The 13,964-nt window shown below is 34.8% G+C and overlaps 8 non-coding genes across 8 annotated transcripts; all 8 read right to left on the reverse strand.

Moving 5' to 3' along the window:
• Positions 1 to 527: 527 nt before the first annotated feature.
• TRNAT-UGU (transfer RNA threonine (anticodon UGU)) lies at positions 528 to 600 on the reverse strand. Its single transcript has one exon. It is a non-coding gene; the product is annotated as a tRNA-Thr (tRNA).
• Positions 601 to 3,726: 3,126 nt separating this feature from the next.
• On the reverse strand, positions 3,727 to 3,799 carry TRNAT-UGU (transfer RNA threonine (anticodon UGU)). The gene has a single exon. It is a non-coding gene; the product is annotated as a tRNA-Thr (tRNA).
• A 1,533-nt stretch (positions 3,800 to 5,332) lies between these two features.
• On the reverse strand, positions 5,333 to 5,405 carry TRNAT-UGU (transfer RNA threonine (anticodon UGU)). The gene has a single exon. It is a non-coding gene; the product is annotated as a tRNA-Thr (tRNA).
• Positions 5,406 to 6,937: 1,532 nt separating this feature from the next.
• TRNAT-UGU (transfer RNA threonine (anticodon UGU)) lies at positions 6,938 to 7,010 on the reverse strand. Its single transcript has one exon. It is a non-coding gene; the product is annotated as a tRNA-Thr (tRNA).
• A 1,542-nt stretch (positions 7,011 to 8,552) lies between these two features.
• Positions 8,553 to 8,625, reverse strand: TRNAT-UGU (transfer RNA threonine (anticodon UGU)). Its single transcript has one exon. It is a non-coding gene; the product is annotated as a tRNA-Thr (tRNA).
• Positions 8,626 to 10,157: 1,532 nt separating this feature from the next.
• On the reverse strand, positions 10,158 to 10,230 carry TRNAT-UGU (transfer RNA threonine (anticodon UGU)). The gene has a single exon. It is a non-coding gene; the product is annotated as a tRNA-Thr (tRNA).
• Positions 10,231 to 11,772: 1,542 nt separating this feature from the next.
• Positions 11,773 to 11,845, reverse strand: TRNAT-UGU (transfer RNA threonine (anticodon UGU)). The gene has a single exon. It is a non-coding gene; the product is annotated as a tRNA-Thr (tRNA).
• Positions 11,846 to 13,387: 1,542 nt separating this feature from the next.
• TRNAT-UGU (transfer RNA threonine (anticodon UGU)) lies at positions 13,388 to 13,460 on the reverse strand. The gene has a single exon. It is a non-coding gene; the product is annotated as a tRNA-Thr (tRNA).
• Positions 13,461 to 13,964: the final 504 nt, after the last annotated feature.

Here is a 13,964-nt window from a genome sequence, read left to right on the forward strand (position 1 = left end):
CTTAGTCTGGAATGCCTTCAAAATGATATGACAGAATGTCTTTATATTGAGATATTTGTGACCAATAGTGGTCATTACCTTGAGTATGCTTGCATTTGTACTTTATATATGCTTACATGACTAAAAAAGCCTTCTGGCAGCTACAGTTGTCAATTCAAAACTCTTCTGGATCAACTGATGAAGTTGATTCCTGTACGGTACAATACAGATTAATACAATGTATATACCATTGTTGCTATCTTTAAAGTTTAATTATGGAAAAGCACTTTCTACAGTTTGTAATGATACTGAAAAATTATGATGGGATTATCAGCATGAACAGAATCAGTACAATAAAATAATTTTAAGACATGCTCTTGGAACCAATTTGCAGATTAGACTGAACATCATAACTCTGTGTACAAATTGAATATCCAAATGTGTGACCAAATTGAAATGGTTCTCCTCACTTAAAGCTCTTGAGCAGACTATTTCAACATTGGGAGCTGCAATTTATATTTTAGCAGCAGTAACAAGAAAGTAGCACTAGGCCCAAGTGAGATTTAAACTCACGACCCCTGGTTTACAAGCCCAGTGCTCTAACCCCTGAGCTATGGAGCCTTGCCTTCAGCACTATGTATGTTCATTCTGCTTAGTGATGGAAAAAAATCTTCTGCAAATTTCAAATCTCTGTTATCATTTTATTGTCGCTTTTTGTCTCAATGTAGACTTTTCACAAAAAAATTCTACAAATTTGCAATATCCTTGATTGAGGCATGTAGTATATAACTTTTTCAGAAAATCAAATAAATGCAAAAATTAGCTGTCTTTGCTTGAATTGAATTATATAGAAAATATTGAAAAAGTTGGACATATTTTTAATGGCTCTCCAACTTTGTGTTAGAGTGTCCTGTAGTGAGCTGAAATGATAATACCATGCCTGTCAGCAGAAACAGAACAGGTGTACAACAGGGTGAGAAGTATTAAAAACCTCCTAATGTGTGTGTTTTTTGCTATCATTAAAGTAAAATTATTGGAAAGCTCTTACCATAGTTTCATAATAATAGTGAAAAACTTGTTGGAACTATCAGCATGAACAGAATCGGCCCAATAAAATGCAACAAATATGTTTTAGACATGCTCTTGTAACCAATCAGCAGATTAGACTGAACATCATATGTCTTTGTCCAAATTAACCATCCAAATATGTGACCAAATTGAAATGGTTCTCCTCACTTAAAGATATTGCATAGACTATTTTAACATTGGGAAACACTAGATCCCAGTGAGATTGGACCTCATGACCCCTGGTTTACGAGACCAGTGCTCTAACCCCTGAGCTATGGAGCCACATAAGTAGCCAGAACTGTGACCAATACGGGGTCTGAATTATGGTGGAAAAGAGTTTTCTTCAAATTTCAGTAATCTTATTGGATATTATTAGTTGTAGCTCATTCTCCAAATATACACTTTTAACAAATGACCACTGCTGAAATGCCTGCTTGGGACATGCAGTTAATTACCTATTAAACAATTTAAAGAAACTTTCAGTTTGCTGCTGTATGTTGAATAGGTGTATATATAAAATTGAGGAAATGTTGGTCATGTTTTCCATGCCTCACAAACCTTGTGCTCCTTAGTCTGGAATGCCTTCAAAATGATATGACAGAATGTCTTTATATTGAGATATTTGTGACCAATAGTGGTCATTACCTTGAGTATGCTTGCATTTGTACTTTATATATGCTTACATGACCAAAAAAGCCTTCTGGCAGCTACAGTTGTCAATTCAAAACTCTTCTGGATCAACTGATGAAGTTGATTCATGCACGGTACAATACAATGTATATACCATTGTTGCTATCTTTAAAGTTTAATTATGGAAAAGCTCTTTCTACAGTTTGTAATGATACTGAAAATTTATGATGGGATTATCAGCATGAACAGAGTCAATACAATAAAATAATTTTAAGACATGCTCTTGGAACCAATTTGCAGATTAGACTGAACATCATAACTCTGTGTACAAATTGAATATCCAAATGTGTGACCAAATTGAAATGGTTCTCCTCACTTAAAGCTCTTGAGCAGACTATTTCAACATTGGGAGCTGCAATTTATATTTTCGCAGCAGTAACAAGAAAGTAGCACTAGGCCCCAGTCAGACGACCCCTGGTTTTCAAGACCAGTGCTCTAACCCCTGAGCTATGGAGCCTTGCCTTCAGCACTATGTATGTTCATTCTGCTTAGTGATGGAAAAAAATCTTCTGCAAATTTCAAATCTCTGTTATCATTTTATTGTCGCTTTTTGTCCCAATGTAGACTTTTCAAAAAAAAATTCTACAAATTTGCAATATCCTTGATTGAGGCATGTAGTATATAACTTTTTCAGAAAATCAAATAAATGCAAAAATTAGCTGTCTTTGCTTGAATTGAATTATATAGAAAATATTGAAAAAGTTGGACATATTTTTAATGGCTCTCCAACTTTGTGTTAGAGTGTCCTGTAGTGAGCTGAAATGATAATACCATGCCTGTCAGCAGAAACAGAACAGGTGTACAACAGGGTGAGAAGTATTAAAAACCTCCTAATGTGTGTGTTTTTGTGCTATCATTAAAGTTAAATTATTGGAAAGCTCTTACCATAGTTTCATAATAATAGTGAAAAACTTGTTGGAACTATCAGCATGAACAGAATCGGCCCAATAAAATGCAACAAATATGTTTTAGACATGCTCTTGTAACCAATCAGCAGATTAGACTGAACATCATATGTCTTTGTCCAAATTAACCATCCAAATATGTGACCAAATTGAAATGGTTCTCCTCACTTAAAGATATTGCATAGACTATTTTAACATTGGGAAACACTAGGTCCCAGTGAGATTGGACCTCATGACTCCTGGTTTACGAGACCAGTGCTCTAACCCCTGAGCTATGGAGCCACATAAGTAGCCAGAACTGTGACCAATACGGGGTCTGAATTATGGTGGAAAAGAGTTTTCTTCAAATTTCAGTAATCTTATTGGATATTATTAGTTGTAGCTCATTCTCCAAATATACACTTTTAACAAATGACCACTGCTGAAATGCCTGCTTGGGACATGCAGTTAATAACCTATTAAACAATTTAAAGAAACTTTCAGTTTGCTGCTGTATGTTGAATAGGTGTATATATAAAATTGAGGAAATGTTGATCATGTTTTCCATGCCTCACAAACCTTGTGCTCCTTAGTCTGGAATGCCTTCAAAATGATATGACAGAATGTCTTTATATTGAGATATTTGTGACCAATAGTGGTCATTACCTTGAGTATGCTTGCATTTGTACTTTATATATGCTTACATGACCAAAAAAGCCTTCTGGCAGCTACAGTTGTCAATTCAAAACTCTTCTGGATCAACTGATGAAGTTGATTCATGCACGGTACAATACAATGTATATACCATTGTTGCTATCTTTAAAGTTTAATTATGGAAAAGCTCTTTCTACAGTTTGTAATGATACTGAAAAATGATGATGGGATTATCAGCATGAACAGAGTCAATACAATAAAATAATTTTAAGACATGCTCTTGTAACCAATTTGCAGATTAGACTGAACATCATAACTCTGTGTACAAATTGAATATCCAAATGTGTGACCAAATTGAAATTGTTCTCCTCACTTAAAGCTCTTGAGCAGACTATTTCAACATTGGGAGCTGCAATTTATATTTTAGCAGCAGTAACAAGAAAGTAGCACTAGGCCCCAGTGAGATTTGAACTCACAACCCCTGGTTTACAAGACCAGTGCTCTAACCCCTGAGCTATGGAGCCTTGCCTTCAGCACTATGTATGTTCATTCTGCTTAGTGATGGAAAAAAATCTTCTGCAAATTTCAAATCTCTGTTATCATTTTATTGTCGCTTTTTGTCCCAATGTAGACTTTTCACAAAAAAATTCTACAAATTTGCAATATCCTTGATTGAGGCATGTAGTATATAACTTTTTTCAGAAAATCAAATAAATGCAAAAATTAGCTGTCTTTGCTTGAATTGAATTATATAGAAAATATTGAAAAAGTTGGACATATTTTTAATGGCTCTCCAACTTTGTGTTAGAGTGTCCTGTAGTGAGCTGAAATGATAATACCATGCCTGTCAGCAGAAACAGAACAGGTGTACAACAGGGTGAGAAGTATTAAAAACCTCCTAATGTGTGTGTTTTTGTGCTATCATTAAAGTTAAATTATTGGAAAGCTCTTACCATAGTTTCATAATAATAGTGAAAAACTTGTTGGAACTATCAGCATGAACAGAATCGGCCCAATAAAATGCAACAAATATGTTTTAGACATGCTCTTGTAACCAATCAGCAGATTAGACTGAACATCATAACTCTGTGTACAAATTGAATATCCAAATGTGTGACCAAATTGAAATGGTTCTCCTCACTTAAAGATATTGCATAGACTATTTTAACATTGGGAAACACTAGGTCCCAGTGAGATTGGACCTCATGACCCCTGGTTTACGAGACCAGTGCTCTAACCCCTGAGAGATGGAGCCACATAAGTAGCCAGAACTGTGACCAATACGGGGTCTGAATTATGGTGGAAAAGAGTTTTCTTCAAATTTCAGTAATCTTATTGGATATTATTAGTTGTAGCTCATTCTCCAAATATACACTTTTAACAAATGACCACTGCTGAAATGCCTGCTTGGGACATGCAGTTAATAACCTATTAAACAATTTAAAGAAACTTTCAGTTTGCTGCTGTATGTTGAATAGGTGTATATATAAAATTGAGGAAATGTTGGTCATGTTTTCCATGCCTCACAAACCTTGTGCTCCTTAGTCTGGAATGCCTTCAAAATGATATGACAGAATGTCTTTATATTGAGATATTTGTGACCAATAGTGGTCATTACCTTGAGTATGCTTGCATTTGTACTTTATATATGCTTACATGACCAAAAAAGCCTTCTGGCAGCTACAGTTGTCAATTCAAAACTCTTCTGGATCAACTGATGAAGTTGATTCATGCATGGTACAATACAATGTATATACCATTGTTGCTATCTTTAAAGTTTAATTATGGAAAAGCTCTTTCTACAGTTTGTAATGATACTGAAAAATTATGATGGGATTATCAGCATGAACAGAATCAGTACAATAAAATAATTTTAAGACATGCTCTTGGAACCAATTTGCAGATTAGACTGAACATCATAACTCTGTGTACAAATTGAATATCCAAATGTGTGACCAAATTGAAATGGTTCTCCTCACTTAAAGCTCTTGAGCAGACTATTTCAACATTGGGAGCTGCAATTTATATTTTAGCAGCAGTAACAAGAAAGGAGCACTAGGCCCCAGTGAGATTTGATCTCACGACCCCTTGTTTACAAGACCAGTGCTCTAACCCCTGAGTTATGGAGCCTTGCCTTCAGCACTATGTATGTTCATTCTGCTTAGTGATGGAAAAAAATCTTCTGCAAATTTCAAATCTCTGTTATCATTTTATTGTCGCTTTTTGTCCCAATGTAGACTTTTCACAAAAAAATTCTACAAATTTGCAATATCCTTGATTGAGGCATGTAGTATATAACTTTTTCAGAAAATCAAATAAATGCAAAAATTAGCTGTCTTTGCTTGAATTGAATTATATAGAAAATATTGAAAAAGTTGGACATATTTTTAATGGCTCTCCAACTTTGTGTTAGAGTGTCCTGTAGTGAGCTGAAATGATAATACCATGCCTGTCAGCAGAAACAGAACAGGTGTACAACAGGGTGAGAAGTATTAAAAACCTCATAATGTGTGTGTTTTTTTGCTATCATTAAAGTAAAATTATTGGAAAGCTCTTACCATAGTTTCATAATAATAGTGAAAAACTTGTTGGAACTATCAGCATGAACAGAATCGGCCCAATAAAATGCAACAAATATGTTTTAGACATGCTCTTGTAACCAATCAGCAGATTATACTGAACATCATATGTCTTTGTCCAAATTAACCATCCAAATATGTGACCAAATTGAAATGGTTCTCCTCACTTAAAGATATTGCATAGACTATTTTAACATTGGGAAACACTAGGTCCCAGTGAGATTGGACCTCATGACCCCTGGTTTACGAGACCAGTGCTCTAACCCCTGAGCTATGGAGCCACATAAGTAGCCAGAACTGTGACCAATACGGGGTCTGAATTATGGTGGAAAAGAATTTTCTTCAAATTTCAGTAATCTTATTGGATATTATTAGTTGTAGCTCATTCTCCAAATATACACTTTTAACAAATGACCACTGCTGAAATGCCTGCTTGGGACATGCAGTTAATAACCTATTAAACAATTTAAAGAAACTTTCAGTTTGCTGCTGTATGTTGAATAGGTGTATATATAAAATTGAGGAAATGTTGGTCATGTTTTCCATGCCTCACAAACCTTGTGCTCCTTAGTCTGGAATGCCTTCAAAATGATATGACAGAATGTCTTTATATTGAGATATTTGTGACCAATAGTGGTCATTACCTTGAGTATGCTTGCATTTGTACTTTATATATGCTTACATGACCAAAAAAGCCTTCTGGCAGCTACAGTTGTCAATTCAAAACTCTTCTGGATCAACTGATGAAGTTGATTCATGCATGGTACAATACAATGTATATACCATTGTTGCTATCTTTAAAGTTTAATTATGGAAAAGCTCTTTCTACAGTTTGTAATGATACTGAAAAATTATGATGGGATTATCAGCATGAACAGAGTCAATACAATAAAATAATTTTAAAACATGCTCTTGGAACCAATTTGCAGATTAGACTGAACATCATAACTCTGTGTACAAATTGAATATCCAAATGTGTGACCAAATTGAAATGGTTCTCCTCACTTAAAGCTCTTGAGCAGACTATTTCAACATTGGGAGCTGCAATTTATATTTTAGCAGCAGTAACAAGAAAGTAGCACTAGGCCCCAGTGAGATTTGAACTCACGACCCCTGGTTTACAAGACCAGTGCTCTAACCCCTGAGCTATGGAGCCTTGCCGTCAGCACTATGTATGTTCATTCTGCTTAGTGATGGAAAAAAATCTTCTGCAAATTTCAAATCTCTGTTATCATTTTATTGTCGCTTTTTGTCCCAATGTAGACTTTTCACAAAAAAATTCTACAAATTTGCAATATCCTTGATTGAGGCATGTAGTATATAACTTTTTCAGAAAATCAAATAAATGCAAAAATTAGCTGTCTTTGCTTGAATTGAATTATATAGAAAATATTGAAAAAGTTGGACATATTTTTAATGGCTCTCCAACTTTGTGTTAGAGTGTCCAGTAGTGAGCTGAAATGATAATACCATGCCTGTCAGCAGAAACAGAACAGGTGTACAACAGGGTGAGAAGTATTAAAAACCTCCTAATGTGTGTGTTTTTTTGCTATCATTAAAGTAAAATTATTGGAAAGCTCTTACCATAGTTTCATAATAATAGTGAAAAACTTGTTGGAACTATCAGCATGAACAGAATCGGCCCAATAAAATGCAACAAATATGTTTTAGACATGCTCTTGTAACCAATCAGCAGATTAGACTGAACATCATAACTCTGTGTACAAATTGAATATCCAAATGTGTGACCAAATTGAAATGGTTCTCCTCACTTAAAGATATTGCATAGACTATTTTAACATTGGGAAACACTAGGTCCCAGTGAGATTGGATCTCATGACCCCTGGTTTACGAGACCAGTGCTCTAACCCCTGAGAGATGGAGCCACATAAGTAGCCAGAACTGTGACCAATACGGGGTCTGAATTATGGTGGAAAAGAGTTTTCTTCAAATTTCAGTAATCTTATTGGATATTATTAGTTGTAGCTCATTCTCCAAATATACACTTTTAACAAATGACCACTGCTGAAATGCCTGCTTGGGACATGCAGTTAATAACCTATTAAACAATTTAAAGAAACTTTCAGTTTGCTGTTGTATGTTGAATAGGTGTATATATAAAATTGAGGAAATGTTGGTCATGTTTTCCATGCCTCACAAACCTTGTGCTCCTTAGTCTGGAATGCCTTCAAAATGATATGACAGAATGTCTTTATATTGAGATATTTGTGACCAATAGTGGTCATTACCTTGAGTATGCTTGCATTTGTACTTTATATATGCTTACATGACCAAAAAAGCCTTCTGGCAGCTACAGTTGTCAATTCAAAACTCTTCTGGATCAACTGATGAAGTTTATTCCTGCACGGTACAATACAGATTAATACAATGTATATACCATTGTTGCTATCTTTAAAGTTTAATTATGGAAAAGCTCTTTCTACAGTTTGTAATGATACTGAAAAATTATGATGGGATTATCAGCATGAACAGAATCAGTACAATAAAATAATTTTAAGACATGCTCTTGGAACCAATTTGCTGATTAGACTGAACATCATAACTCTGTGTACAAATTGAATATCCAAATGTGTGACCAAATTGAAATGGTTCTCCTCACTTAAAGCTCTTGAGCAGACTATTTCAACATTGGGAGCTGCAATTTATATTTTAGCAGCAGTAACAAGAAACTAGCACTAGGCCCCAGTGAGATTTGAACTCACGACCCCTGGTTTACAAGACCAGTGCTCTAACCGCTGAGCTATGGAGCCTTGCCTTCAGCACTATGTATGTTCATTCTGCTTAGTGATGGAAAAAAATCTTCTGCAAATTTCAAATCTCTGTTATCATTTTATTGTCGCTTTTTGTCCCAATGTAGACTTTTCACAAAAAAATTCTACAAATTTGCAATATCCTTGATTGAGGCATGTAGTATATAACTTTTTCAGAAAATCAAATAAATGCAAAAATTAGCTGTCTTTGCTTGAATTGAATTATATAGAAAATATTGAAAAAGTTGGACATATTTTTAATGGCTCTCCAACTTTGTGTTAGAGTGTCCTGTAGTGAGCTGAAATGATAATACCATGCCTGTCAGCAGAAACAGAACAGGTGTACAACAGGGTGAGAAGTATTAAAAACCTCATAATGTGTGTGTTTTTTTGCTATCATTAAAGTAAAATTATTGGAAAGCTCTTACCATAGTTTCATAATAATAGTGAAAAACTTGTTGGAACTATCAGCATGAACAGAATCGGCCCAATAAAATGCAACAAATATGTTTTAGACATGCTCTTGTAACCAATCAGCAGATTATACTGAACATCATATGTCTTTGTCCAAATTAACCATCCAAATATGTGACCAAATTGAAATGGTTCTCCTCACTTAAAGATATTGCATAGACTATTTTAACATTGGGAAACACTAGGTCCCAGTGAGATTGGACCTCATGACCCCTGGTTTACGAGACCAGTGCTCTAACCCCTGAGCTATGGAGCCACATAAGTAGCCAGAACTGTGACCAATACGGGGTCTGAATTATGGTGGAAAAGAATTTTCTTCAAATTTCAGTAATCTTATTGGATATTATTAGTTGTAGCTCATTCTCCAAATATACACTTTTAACAAATGACCACTGCTGAAATGCCTGCTTGGGACATGCAGTTAATAACCTATTAAACAATTTAAAGAAACTTTCAGTTTGCTGCTGTATGTTGAATAGGTGTATATATAAATTTGAGGAAATGTTGGTCATGTTTTCCATGCCTCACAAACCTTGTGCTCCTTAGTCTGGAATGCCTTCAAAATGATATGACAGAATGTCTTTATATTGAGATATTTGTGACCAATAGTGGTCATTACCTTGAGTATGCTTGCATTTGTACTTTATATATGCTTACATGACCAAAAAAGCCTTCTGGCAGCTACAGTTGTCAATTCAAAACTCTTCTGGATCAACTGATGAAGTTGATTCATGCATGGTACAATACAATGTATATACCATTGTTGCTATCTTTAAAGTTTAATTATGGAAAAGCTCTTTCTACAGTTTGTAATGATACTGAAAAATTATGATGGGATTATCAGCATGAACAGAATCAGTACAATAAAATAATTTTAAGACATGCTCTTGGAACCAATTTGCAGATTAGACTGAACATCATAACTCTGTGTACAAATTGAATATCCAAATGTGTAACCAAATTGAAATGGTTCTCCTCACTTAAAGCTCTTGAGCAGACTATTTCAACATTGGGAGCTGCAATTTATATTTTAGCAGCAGTAACAAGAAAGTAGCACTAGGCCCCAGTGAGATTTGAACTCACGACCCCTGGTTTACAAGACCAGTGCTCTAACCCCTGAGCTATGGAGCCTTGCCGTCAGCACTATGTATGTTCATTCTGCTTAGTGATGGAAAAAAATCTTCTGCAAATTTCAAATCTCTGTTATCATTTTATTGTCGCTTTTTGTCCCAATGTAGACTTTTCACAAAAAAATTCTACAAATTTGCAATATCCTTGATTGAGGCATGTAGTATATAACTTTTTCAGAAAATCAAATAAATGCAAAAATTAGCTGTCTTTGCTTGAATTGAATTATATAGAAAATATTGAAAAAGTTGGACATATTTTTAATGGCTCTCCAACTTTGTGTTAGAGTGTCCTGTAGTGAGCTGAAATGATAATACCATGCCTGTCAGCAGAAACAGAACAGGTGTACAACAGGGTGAGAAGTATTAAAAACCTCCTAATGTGTGTGTTTTTTTGCTATCATTAAAGTAAAATTATTGGAAAGCTCTTACCATAGTTTCATAATAATAGTGAAAAACTTGTTGGAACTATCAGCATGAACAGAATCGGCCCAATAAAATGCAACAAATATGTTTTAGACATGCTCTTGTAACCAATCAGCAGATTATACTGAACATCATATGTCTTTGTCCAAATTAACCATCCAAATATGTGACCAAATTGAAATGGTTCTCCTCACTTAAAGATATTGCATAGACTATTTTAACATTGGGAAACACTAGGTCCCAGTGAGATTGGACCTCATGACCCCTGGTTTACGAGACCAGTGCTCTAAGCCCTGAGCTATGGAGCCACATAAGTAGCCAGAACTGTGACCAATACGGGGTCTGAATTATGGTGGAAAAGAATTTTCTTCAAATTTCAGTAATCTTATTGGATATTATTAGTTGTAGCTCATTCTCCAAATATACACTTTTAACAAATGACCACTGCTGAAATGCCTGCTTGGGACATGCAGTTAATAACCTATTAAACAATTTAAAGAAACTTTCAGTTTGCTGCTGTATGTTGAATAGGTGTATATATAAAATTGAGGAAATGTTGGTCATGTTTTCCATGCCTCACAAACCTTGTGCTCCTTAGTCTGGAATGCCTTCAAAATGATATGACAGAATGTCTTTATATTGAGATATTTGTGACCAATAGTGGTCATTACCTTGAGTATGCTTGCATTTGTACTTTATATATGCTTACATGACCAAAAAAGCCTTCTGGCAGCTACAGTTGTCAATTCAAAACTCTTCTGGATCAACTGATGAAGTTTATTCCTGCACGGTACAATACAGATTAATACAATGTATATACCATTGTTGCTATCTTTAAAGTTTAATTATGGAAAAGCTCTTTCTACAGTTTGTAATGATACTGAAAAATTATGATGGGATTATCAGCATGAACAGAATCAGTACAATAAAATAATTTTAAGACATGCTCTTGGAACCAATTTGCAGATTAGACTGAACATCATAACTCTGTGTACAAATTGAATATCCAAATGTGTGACCAATTTGAAATGGTTCTCCTCACTTAAAGCTCTTGAGCAGACTATTTCAACATTGGGAGCTGCAATTTATATTTTAGCAGCAGTAACAAGAAAGTAGCACTAGGCCCCAGTGAGATTTGAACTCACGACCCCTGGTTTACAAGACCAGTGCTCTAACCCCTGAGCTATGGAGCCTTGCCGTCAGCACTATGTATGTTCATTCTGCTTAGTGATGGAAAAAAATCTTCTGCAAATTTCAAATCTCTGTTATCATTTTATTGTCGCTTTTTGTCCCAATGTAGACTTTTCACAAAAAAATTCTACAAATTTGCAATATCCTTGATTGAGGCATGTAGTATATAACTTTTTCAGAAAATCAAATAAATGCAAAAATTAGCTGTCTTTGCTTGAATTGAATTATATAGAAAATATTGAAAAAGTTGGACATATTTTTAATGGCTCTCCAACTTTGTGTTAGAGTGTCCAGTAGTGAGCTGAAATGATAATACCATGCCTGTCAGCAGAAACAGAACAGGTGTACAACAGGGTGAGAAGTATTAAAAACCTCCTAATGTGTGTGTTTTTGTGCTATCATTAAAGTTAAATTATTGGAAAGCTCTTACCATAGTTTCATAATAATAGTGAAAAACTTGTTGGAACTATCAGCATGAACAGAATCGGCCCAATAAAATGCAACAAATATGTTTTAGACATGCTCTTGTAACCAATCAGCAGATTAGACTGAACATCATAACTCTGTGTACAAATTGAATATCCAAATGTGTGACCAAATTGAAATGGTTCTCCTCACTTAAAGATATTGCATAGACTATTTTAACATTGGGAAACACTAGGTCCCAGTGAGATTGGACCTCATGACCCCTGGTTTACGAGACCAGTGCTCTAACCCCTGAGAGATGGAGCCACATAAGTAGCCAGAACTGTGACCAATACGGGGTCTGAATTATGGTGGAAAAGAGTTTTCTTCAAATTTCAGTAATCTTATTGGATATTATTAGTTGTAGCTCATTCTCCAAATATACACTTTTAACAAATGACCACTGCTGAAATGCCTGCTTGGGACATGCAGTTAATAACCTATTAAACAATTTAAAGAAACTTTCAGTTTGCTGTTGTATGTTGAATAGGTGTATATATAAAATTGAGGAAATGTTGGTCATGTTTTCCATGCCTCACAAACCTTGTGCTCCTTAGTCTGGAATGCCTTCAAAATGATATGACAGAATGTCTTTATATTGAGATATTTGTGACCAATAGTGGTCATTACCTTGAGTATGCTTGCATTTGTACTTTATATATGCTTACATGACCAAAAAAGCCTTCTGGCAGCTACAGTTGTCAATTCAAAACTCTTCTGGATCAACTGATGAAGTTTATTCCTGCACGGTACAATACAGATTAATACAATGTATATACCATTGTTGCTATCTTTAAAGTTTAATTATGGAAAAGCTCTTTCTACAGTTTGTAATGATACTGAAAAATTATGATGGGATTATCAGCATGAACAGAATCAGTACAATAAAATAATTTTAAGACATGCTCTTGGAACCAATTTGCAGATTAGACTGAACATCATAACTCTGTGTACAAATTGAATATCCAAATGTGTGACCAAATTGAAATGGTTCTCCTCACTTAAAGCTCTTGAGCAGACTATTTCAACATTGGGAGCTGCAATTTATATTTTAGCAGCAGTAACAAGAAAGTAGCACTAGGCCCCAGTGAGATTTGAACTCACAAACCCTGGTTTACAAGACCAGTGCTCTAACCCCTGAGCTATGGAGCCTTGCCTTCAGCACTATGTATGTTCATTCTGCTTAGTGATGGAAAAAAATCTTCTGCAAATTTCAAATCTCTGTTATCATTTTATTGTCGCTTTTTGTCCCAATGTAGACTTTTCACAAAAAAATTCTACAAATTTGCAATATCCTTGATTGAGGCATGTAGTATATAACTTTTTCAGAAAATCAAATAAATGCAAAAATTAGCTGTCTTTGCTTGAATTGAATTATATAGAAAATATTGAAAAAGTTGGACATATTTTTAATGGCTCTCCAACTTTGTGTTAGAGTGTCCTGTAGTGAGCTGAAATGATAATACCATGCCTGTCAGCAGAAACAGAACAGGTGTACAACAGGGTGAGAAGTATTAAAAACCTCCTAATGTGTGTGTTTTTTTGCTATCATTAAAGTAAAATTATTGGAAAGCTCTTACCATAGTTTCATAATAATAGTGAAAAACTTGTTGGAACTATCAGCATGAACAGAATCGGCCCAATAAAATGCAACAA

Source organism: Pseudophryne corroboree, chromosome 11, assembly GCF_028390025.1.
Source record: "Pseudophryne corroboree isolate aPseCor3 chromosome 11, aPseCor3.hap2, whole genome shotgun sequence".
Taxonomy (NCBI): Eukaryota; Metazoa; Chordata; class Amphibia; order Anura; family Myobatrachidae; genus Pseudophryne; species Pseudophryne corroboree.